The following is an 11,035-nucleotide window of genomic DNA, read 5'->3' as shown; positions in this document are numbered from 1 at the left end:
ATTCAACAGAGAGCAATTATTCTACAACAAAAGTGTGTTTTTAAATAGGAATATTAATTAGTACTAGCCAGTTGTTCTGGGTATCTGGATGGAAAAATATAAATGCACATTTATTTCCACCTTACCATTTTCATCTGAGAGGGGGATTTTCTAATGGCACATTGGACTGCTTCCCATTGTCAAGCAGGAAGGCTTTAGAGCAGTAAGTATAACTTGCAGGTGACCATGGAATGAACTAAGTGTAGCTTCCACTGTTTACTGTTTTTTCTTTCATTTATGGGATGAACCTTGCTGGGCAATCTATGAATGATATAGATCATCAGGTGTGAGCCACAACTGTACACTCCAGAGCTTTGCCCTGGACTGGCTGTGAGCAGTGTGGAGCTCTGCCCATTGCCTACAAAAGGGGCGAAGTTCATCATCCATGAGCAGCACCGCATCCATCACTTGACAGAGTGAAGCGCAGTCTTCCGGATTACAGGTGACAAAGCTCTCTGCTTGATGCCGTGCTGAGGATTTCTTGGCACATTTCTTGTAAGATCAGGAATATTCATATCTGGTAGCTGAAAAGTAACAGAAAATAGTGGGGAGGGATTTATTTGTTTCATTTTTATCTTGTCCAGTTCCACCATGCTACCAAATAATGTAGTGTAATAACACATTTGTTACATAGCCATCTTAAACCAATCACGTCCCTGTAACAGTGATGTGGATAATAGTAGGCAGCATGGTGGTCAATTTGAACATTTTTATTAACGTGGTAAGAGGTATGCAGTGATTTGAGTACTTGATTTCACAGTAAATAAAGATAACAGGAGTTAGTTACCTTTCTGCAGCTTTTTGATGGCTTGTTTGAAGGTCTGCAATAGTTTAGTTATGATGGCATTGTGGGAATCAAATGTTGTTTCTGCATTAGAATTGTATAATATTATTTTATTTCATGATCTCCGCTATCATAGTTCTTTTTGGGAGTCCTTCTACTTAACTTGGGGAAGATCTCTGATAAGTTTACATCACTTATCCTCTAGATGAACTTTCCCAGGAACACACACTCTGTGTATAGATGTATATTTTGTCATACACACTGCAAGAATACCCTGCACGAGAGCAAACCAGAGAACAAGTGATGGCCTGCCCGAGGAAGCTCCTGAAGAGACATTGGGAAGGCCTGGCATCATCCCCCAGTGCTCTTTGTTTAACGATGATGACTTTAAAGAAAATCACCATATCAATAGGGCAAGGAGAGCACCAAGACAGCTTGGAAACAACAGGATGGCTGCTGACTGACACCAGATAACAAATAAATTAACAAGTAAATAGCAAATGCAAGCCTTCTGATAAGATTGTGAACCTGGAGTATCCAGCCAGTGGGGAAACAGGGGAGGGGGAGGCAAGGGGGAGCAAACAGGGTATAAAGGCTGTCATGTTGTGTCCATAGGCGCTTCTGCTTGCGGTACGGCCGCCATTGCAATCGCGAATAAATTCTGCTTTTATCAGAGATACCGTCCTGACAAACATTACTTGCAGATTTCCATCAGCATTGTGCAAGAATGGTATTGCTGAAAGTTAAGATACAGTTTAATGAAAGTAGGCTCTTTTCTATTCTTTAACTCCAGCAGGTGGCGCTATTAACTCAAAAAATTCCTGTATTTCCCAAATTTATAACCTCACACTTGATTTACTATTATGTGTTGATACTGTGGGCTGATATTACAGCCTCACATAAGAATGGGAATTGCAAGGACTGTACTGTTAGATTTATGGAAGTTTCATATACATGTACATATATATATATGGATAAAAGCTGAGTATGTTAAAAGGAATAAAAATAAATCAAGGTATTTTCTAAACCTCCATTGTTTTGTGTATACACTATAGGACAGATGCAAAGGTAATGGCTTTAAGGACCCTGGCCAAATGACTCAAAGGCTGATGATGTTCACTTCCAGGATGGCAATTAGTTTTTACCCATTGTTAGTTTGCCCGTGAATGGCTCTTTGACTACAGAAGAGCACCTGTTGAGACTAAGGAGGTCTAAGCTGTGATCAGCAGTTGTGTTACTAGTGTAAGTTCCCACCTTTGAAGGTGGGAATTTACTGATAGTAGAGGAAAGATGTTGGAAGAATATTGTTGCTATCACATGTAATTCTAGAGAGACTGACTGAACAAACAATTGTTGGAAACTAACTTTAGAATGCTTAGCGACTTACCATACATTGACTAATAACAATACTTACTGACTTTTGTACTTTTCGAATCTTTCATGAAGAAAAAGAGAAATGACTGTAAAAGTAGTGATGATTTCATAACAAATGACTTTATAATAAAACTTTTGATCTGTGAACCAGCAGTACTTGCTTTCACCATAGAAAGATTTAACACAAGAGGGAAATATAGCCCCTATGGGAAGGGCCTGGATCAGCTCAGTGCCAAGCTGACTACTGGGAAAGCACTTGTAGTCTCTGCAGGCATTCCTGTAACTCACTGTGGCCCTGATACTTTCCTCTACAGTAAGATTTTTGTTCAATGCAGGCCAGAGATGCACTGATTGTTCATTTATTACATCAGTACTCATGGCCTGCAAGTTGACAGTTTTCTTACTCATAAACATTAAGACATAACTTCACTCTGAACTCAGTACCCTGTTGGTAATTCCATTGAAGTCCTTGGTGTTTTAACATGATTAAAGAAAAAGACAAGGATCTGTTCTTGATGTTGTCAGATAAGGATCTTAATTATATTACTGACTGTGGGGCAAGGGAGAAGGCACAGTTGCATGGAATGAGCATGGTTTAGTGATTTAGGATTTTGGCTACTTATGTTGGGCTGTATCTCAAAAGTCTCTTCTGGTAATAACCTTAGATTTGTACCTGTTTATAAACCAAAGACAAGAGCGCTTCTATACATTGCCTGCTTTTGGTCAATTCAGAACACTAGCTGTTAAACCACTAACTCAGCTTCATTCAGAATATTTTATATATAATGTAGTAGAATAACATCAGTGAAATAGGAACAATCTTTAATTATTCACTCTATTTATGTGTAGATATTCAAAAACATAGGGAAGGACAAGGATTTGTAAAGAATATCTTCAAAAACTTAATTTTGATTCTAGCCCATTCTGATGTGATGAAAATGGGAATCAGAGAATCATTCGGTTTGGAAAAGACCTCTAACATTCTCTAGTCCACCCTACCACCAATACTGTCCACAGCATTGCCCACAGTATCATCTCTGAGTACTACATCTACCCTTTCCTTTATTATCTACAGGGATAGTGACTTCACCTTGTCCCCGGAGAAGTGTATTTTGGGAGGGCTTAGTTATAGAACGTGGAAAAATATTCAGTAATTACTTGATGAGTTTTTACTGGATCGAAGAAATCAGCGCAAAGAGACTTGTGGGAAACAGATGTTGTTTCTGCATTAGAATTGTATAATGTTATTTTTGTTTTATGATCTCCGTTGTCGTGGTTCTTTTTGGGAGTCCTTCTACTTAGCCTGGGGAGAATCTCTAATAAGTTTAGATTACTTATTGTATAGACGAACCTTCCCAGGAACACACACTCTGTGTATAGATGTATATTTTGTCATACGCACTGCAAGAATATCCTGCAGGAGAGCAAACAAGGGAACAAGCCCGAGGAAGCACCTGACATTGGGAAGGCCTGACATCATTCCCCAGTGCTCTTTGTTTAACGATGATGACTTTAAAGAAAATCACCATATCAATAGGACAAGGAGAGCACCGAGACATCTTGGATGATTACTGACTGGCACCAGATAACAAATAAATTAACAAGTAAATAGCAAATGTAAATTCTTCTGATAAGATTGTGAACCTGGAGTACCCAGCCATTGGGGAAACAGGGGAGGGGGAGGCAAAGGGGAGAAAACAGGGTATAAAGGCTGTCATGTTGTGTCCATAGGCGCGCTCCTACTTGCAGGACGCCCGCCATTGCAATCGCGAATAAATTCTGCTTTTATCAGAGATACCGTCCTGACAAAAATTACTTGGATTATTTCCAACAGACTTAATAGCAAAAAGTTTTGCTACTGTTAAGCAGATTTTCTTAATGGATGTACAGAGATAGCACTAGGATTCTTCTCTGTGAATGCTCCACCAGATCATTTGTGAACACATTATATTTTCACACAGATTGCACACTCATTACATTCCTCAAATCATTATCCTATCCACTCCCAATGATTGTCTGTATAATCAATGAACATTAAGATGCTATAATTACAAAATAAACAAGAGAGTTTGGCAAAGCAGATAATGATAACAAAAAGAGAATAGATAGAAAGCTTGCCCCTATCCTGGGCTCGCTCATAAAACTCCAACAGAGCAGATCTCCAGAAGAGATCCTTCCCCACTAGTAGCCAGCTCTTAAATGGGTCTAGGAGGGGTCTCACTGGCAGCACAGCTGAATTGCCTTCACCTGTGCTCCTGTGGCTGACTCACTGCTCACCTCAGGTGATCAATCAGGTTCAGGCCATGACTCAGCAGTTCCCATACATTGTCCAACAGAGATAGCCTTATTTGATGGTCTTCAATGAAATCTAGCATCCTTCTAGTATCATGACAGTCTATTTGGTAGTCCTTCAGGGGTTATTTACTTCCTCCTTCTTTTGATGTTGATAAGTCTGATTCTTGATAAAGACTGCAAGAAACAGGTGTACTGTTTCTCCTTTGTTGTGTATTTCTTTTACCTTATTGAAGCAGAACAGCCTTACAACATGCACCCTGTCTACATCGCAATTATTGTCCATATCACAACATCTAATGTGGTGGATAATGTCTACTATTGTATTGCAAACAAGCATTAATCATATTATACAGGAATTCAGCATTTATCATTTTAAGGATACATTAACAGAATAATTCGTGTAATTACTTCTTCCATTCACTACAATATTACTTTTTATATATTTTAGCTTAAGGATTATTGAAAATGTCAGACTGCAGTCCAAGCTGTGGATAATCTCTGTTTTGAAAGTATACCTTCTGCTGAGGTCCAGCAAAGCTGACATTTTTTGCTAAGCCATGGCTTAACTTTATTACCTTGCAGCTCATCTTGCTGATGTTGCTTCAGTAGCAAAGAATCCCTTGCTATTAGTTTCCCATCTTTCCTTGTGGATTGTCAGAATCTTCTCTCCAGAAGCAAGGGAGGTTTACGGATGTCACTTGTGGGTGACTAAAACTTCAGTACTGTATACAAACTTTCTACACTGTCTTTCTGTGCAAAGTCACATACATGCGAAACATTGAAATCTCTGAGAAGATGCAGTGTTTGAGGTACTGGGCATCGAGTATCTTCTAAAAGCAAAAGAATACCTCTGAACTTTACCTAGAGATGTGGGCTATACCTAGTAATAACTGCTAGTAATAATTTTTGGACTTATTCCATTTATGGTGCAATACCAAATTGTGGTCTTATAGTAGAAATCAGAAAACTAAAGGTAGAAGTCAAGCAGATAGCAGTGCTGTAGGAGTTCCAGGAAGTACTAATAAACTGTTCAAAGCTATGTGGAAAAACAAAAATATTCACTAAACCTATAGAATAAATGTATATAATTCTGTTATGACACTTAAAAAAACATCAACCTCACCAAATCTGATGTTACTACCTTATTCCATTTCAAATAATGTATTCTGTGGAAATCTTTATATAAACACCTTACAAAATGGTGTAAGCTTCTGCCTTGCTGTGTGACTGACCGTACGTAATGGAGGCTTTTGGAACAGCTGAACTGGAGTCGTGCAGGTTGTGTGGCTGACTTCCTGACAAGCAGAGTGAGATTAGGGAAGAAATTAAGTCACAGTAAACTCTCAGGATGTCACCTGAGTATATTGTTACTGATAAACCTTGTTGCAGGCGGTTGCCTTTATTCACTGGCATTTACAGAAATGGTTGTCATGGCTTTCAGTATCCCAGAGACCATTAATATTTCAATCCCATACCGAAGAGAATGGCAACGGGAGGAGGCTTTCAAATTGGTTTGCATTCATGGTGAATCGATCACATTCTTGCTAATTACCAGATAAAGAGCAAGCAAGCAGGCCAGGAGCCGAGAGAGCCTTTGCAGGGAATGGTAAGAACTCAGCAGGAGCAGAATCTTATGAATGTGTATGTGTGTATACTCCTTGTCCTTAAAGGACTTGAGGAATCTTAATATGATCTGTGCTGTAAATTAATTGTACATTTATGTATTCTGTGATTGCAAGCTCACAGTTTATCCTAACAAATTTACAAACCATATGCAAAAAGCAAGTTGCACAAATTGCAAACCTGAGGGGCAACTGAAATATTGACTGCTTTATCAAAATCTTTTACAGTGTGGGATCTATTCAACTGCAGCAGTATTGGGGCAGAGAATTCATATTTCTGGAACAATTAAGTGCTAATAAAGTATGCTGGACCTTGTGACCATTAAGGTAACCACTTGCTGAAAATGCAAAAACAAATAAAGGACAGTAAGAAACACATTATTGTAGATGCATTCTGTATATCTTTGTAACTGACTTGCAAAACATTTGTACTCTGGCTTAGCAAATTTTCAGTACTGCTATTATACTTCCTACTTCTCATTGTTTCAAGCCACTAACTGGATAATAATTAATTTATTGTGTATATTAGCAGAAAAATGCATCTGAATCATCACAGGGTGAGAGGTGTAATTTAGAGCTCTGGATAAATTTTCCATAAAAGCAGAAACTGATCTCAGGATGGTGCTATGTGCATCAGCCCCAGTATCTCGCAAAACAGTGCTACTGGTATGGAATGGAATTTGAGGATGAGCTTCCACAACACTTTCAACCTGGTGCTTTTCAAAATCATATCCTAAATTAGGCTTGGGAATACAATTGGGACTTGCAATGGACAGATATGAAACTTATTAAGGAATCTAAGCCCCTTACCTTCTCTCTCTTCCAATTTGTACATGTGCAGGCAATTTTCTAGTGTGATGTTGTGTCAAGTGCTGCCATAGCAGTGTGTCTTCTCTTGGGTGCTGGGAAGAATATAAATTAAAATTAACCAGAAGGGATACTGGTGAGAACCCTCCAGAAAACCAATACATGATTTGGAAAAATACCAGTGCAGACTTAAATTCGACCACAAAATTATAAAATTGCATGTAAGAATTAGAAGAGGAACCATGCAGTACCACTAGAGATCTGAGTAGTTGTGACAGAATTATTGGCAATCAAATAATCAGTATATCATTTGAGCATAGATGACTCTGAGAGTCTTGAGAATTCCATCTAAGTATTTGAAGAACAACTTGTACCTGATTGCTTGGGCAGATGGAGAGTTTATAATGACCTAATAGATATTTAGTTGGTTGGTTCCCATTTGTGACATTGAGTGGAAGATAATGACAAGTATTGTACAAAGATGGAGGTTTGGGGAAAATGCATGAGTGTACTGCTTTATAATTCCTATGGTTTTACACATTTAATAATAACACATTTAAAATACATGGGCTTTACTTGTCTTTGTAGAGCTTCTGTCGTCCTTCTTCTCACTTGAGTTGTAAATGTAAAGCAAACTTCATTTATGGATTCTGTTAATCTTTGGATTAACGGAGCTGTTAAACTGATTTGCAGAACTTGTTCTTTAGAGCTTTTAAGTTTCTCATCTTTCCCAATACTCGATAGGATGGTGATTTTAAGATTACTGCACATTTTAAACTGCTTTTAATGAACAAACTCATTGGAAGTTTTAGAGCAGAGCATTTATATTTACTTGTAAGTGTATGCAGTTCATGGAGTATTTTTGTTTTTTTGTGTTATAGAAGAGTATTAGAGTATTAGTATTAGAGTAAGTTCAAGATAGTAATTGCTGGAGAGTTTACAGGAATTATGTGGATTTGAGTTGAAGTTCATATCTAATATTGTAGTTCTAATTAAACTGAATGGAAAAAGTCCCATAGGATTTGCTTTCATTTTAAGGCTAGCTCCTTTCTAATGTAGGTCAGAAAAAATCTCGTATTAATTCACAGCATGAAATTCATGAAATTCATGAAATTCATGAAATTTCTTCTTTTGAAATGAATTCCATTACAGAGAGTCCTATGACATTTAACAAGAATGAAACCAAGAAGGTTTTCTACATAAATACATCAGGTATGTCTATATTTTAAAGGAATTACCTGTTTTTTTTTAAAAAGGGATTTTGAACCTTTCTTCAGAATAGTGTTCAGTAACACTGTATCCTTTCTTCAGTGCCAGAGGATAGATTAAGACAACTATCCTTCTTGTTTTAACAGTCTCTTTCACAACTGTTTCCATCATAAACTGCTCATCTGGAAGACAGGTTGTGACATTCTCTTTCAGGTGAGTCAGAGGTTTTGCAGATTTGAATTGAAACATGGGATGAAATATGTTTTTACCTTAGTAGCACCATAGCAGGCAAGGGAAAGAAAGGAAGGAGTTGTACCTTTCAGCTGTCTGTGATGTGCATGAGTCATATCTTGGCTGACCATGACCTGCTGTGAACCATGCTGGGCTGTGAGGAAAATCTCCCAAGCTTTAAGAGATAATGGGTCGGTGAATTGTAGCCTGACATCCTCTTTCACAAACAGGTACATAAAAACACAGCAAAAATGTCTGTTGGCTTTTTTATTAGTTTAAGAGAAATGCATGCATATACTGAAGTCCAAATAAATTCATATTTTTATTCATAAGAGAGGAAGTATTAGTCATCTTCAGTTCACGGCAGCATTTCATTTCTTGCTGTGGCCTGTCAGCTTGTGAAAACAACTTTGCTGCTTTGTTGTCTGTTGGTGTCACAGCTGCTGCAGTTTGACTGAGGCAATACCCTTCAAACACTCTCAGTATATCAGGTGTGGGGGTTACTTGAGAGCTCAGATTGCTGGGCAGAAAAGAGCTTAAAGTAGGAGTCCTGTGGGTGTGTGATCTACTCATACCCATGATTCCGTGGGACATCCACGGAATCATGGACTGCGAACGGCCGTTTCCTATATCTGCTCTGAGTCATGGAAGACGTGCTGCTCTCTGAGCAAACTGCTGAACACTGGCACTCAGGAGTGGGGTGTCAGGTGAGGATGTATTTCTCTTAAATCTTCTCGGAAGGAAGAAATGGAATCACGTCTCAGCCCTCCCCGATGCTTAGGGAAAGGCTATGCAATGCACATCGTTTAGAATTTCATCCTGCCTTTACCCTTTCCCTCTTTACTCCCTTTGGGAGAAAAAATGTCATTCAAACCTTCTAGGAAGGAGTTCTGGATCTTTGGCCCAAGGATAAGTCAAAATGCTGAAGCTCCAAGTGCACAGTATTCAACATAAATAAGTTTGATCGTCATTTTCTTAATGAAGTCCCTTGCCAGAGAAGTGCCTGGCTCCCCTTGCCACTGCATGCTGCTCTGTCTTGCTTACTTCCTTCTTTGGAAGGGAAATTCTTTTAGAAATTCCATCATAAGATGACAATTTAAAAATACAGATATATATATATATGTATACCAAACATACCAAACTTCTAAGTTAAATACTTTCAGATGAGATTCAGTGCTTTGCTTCTTCTCAGCCCAATTTGCCCTGTAAGTTTTGAGTATGCTCAGTGCAAATCACTTCATCTCTAAACACGTGAGCAATAATTTGGAACAGCCACTGGAACAGGCTACACAGGGAGGTTGTGGAGTCTTCTTCTCTGGAGATGTTCAAGACCTGCCTGGACACCTACTTGTGTGACCTGGTGTAGGAAACCTGCTTTGGCAGGGGGATTGGACTCAATGATCCCTGGAGGTCCCTTCCAACCCCTACAATTCTGTGATTCTCTAAAATTTTGGAGTTCACAATAAAAAGGCATTATAAAGTACCCCTAGTCATAGATTCATACAATCATGAAGGTAAGAAAAGATCATCAATCCATCACCATTGTGCTCGCTCTTAGATCATAGTCAATACTAGCACACACACTGCAATGGGACAAATCCTGAATTCTATTGCACTTTAAATGCATTGAGATGGTCTGCTAAAAGCAATTCAGTATCATGAAAGCAGAGTGGCTTCTTTTGCCTAGGAAAGATTTTTGTGGTTTGATGGTAACGTAGAATGGAAAATGTTCTATCACAGCATTTGCTTTTCAGTCCCATTATCTCTTGAGTATGTCATGTAGCCTTTTTAACTTGAAGCAAAACATTTTAATTCCCATCCCAATTACTTTTTTAAAATGCATCATCCATCAAAGTGAATGTGAATAGCCCCAGTGACTGCAGATTGAATCAGATCAGAGTTTACAATAAGACGTAGGCTGAGAAAATACTGACAATATAAATATTGTACTCAGATACAAACATGAGTCTTCTTGAAATTATGCACTGATTTAGAACAAATAAAAAAGCATTTATCTCTTTCTTCTCTTTTAGCACTGTGTACTGTACAGTGTAGGAGTGCTGACTACCTCAGAGTGTCAGGCAGCAGCTGTAGATCTCTGGGTTGATCTGAATGCTGTCCTTAATGATGAAGAGCAAATTATCTTGAAACAATCATAGATCTATTTGTGGGCAAATCTGTGTTGGAATAAAGTGTGGAAACGGGAACCAGCTGTTAAACCTGAGCTAGCTGCTAAAAAAATACTGCCTGGAGCAAGCACTTCTTCCTACTGCTGCTGCAGCTTTCAGGACATGCTGATGGACTGTTGGAGTCTTGTGGATTTGTGGTTCAGGTTGGATATTATGAAACATTTCTTCTTAGAGTGGTTGGGCACTGGAACTAGCTGCCTAGAGAGGTGGTGGAGTCGCCATTACTGGAGATGTTCTAGAACCATGGAGATGTGGCACTGAGGGACGTGGTATGGTGCGGTTGGACTAAATGATGTTAGAGGTCTTTTCCAACCTTAGTGATTCTATAAGATGCCTAACATTTAGGGCTTCATGTGGAATATTTTAGCCTTCCCCTGTGTTCCTCTTCTCCTTCCACCTCCATCAAAAAGCAAAGATAGATTTGAAATACTTATTTCTCATTGTGTGTGAGAATGCACAGAATAGTGCCTATCAGATTTCTTTTC

This window comes from Tympanuchus pallidicinctus, unplaced genomic scaffold, assembly GCF_026119805.1.
Source record: "Tympanuchus pallidicinctus isolate F22 unplaced genomic scaffold, pur_lepc_1.0 scaffold3, whole genome shotgun sequence".
NCBI classification, from domain to species: Eukaryota; Metazoa; Chordata; class Aves; order Galliformes; family Phasianidae; genus Tympanuchus; species Tympanuchus pallidicinctus.
The sequence above is the reverse complement of the archived record's forward strand: the minus strand, read 5'-3'. Positions refer to the sequence as shown.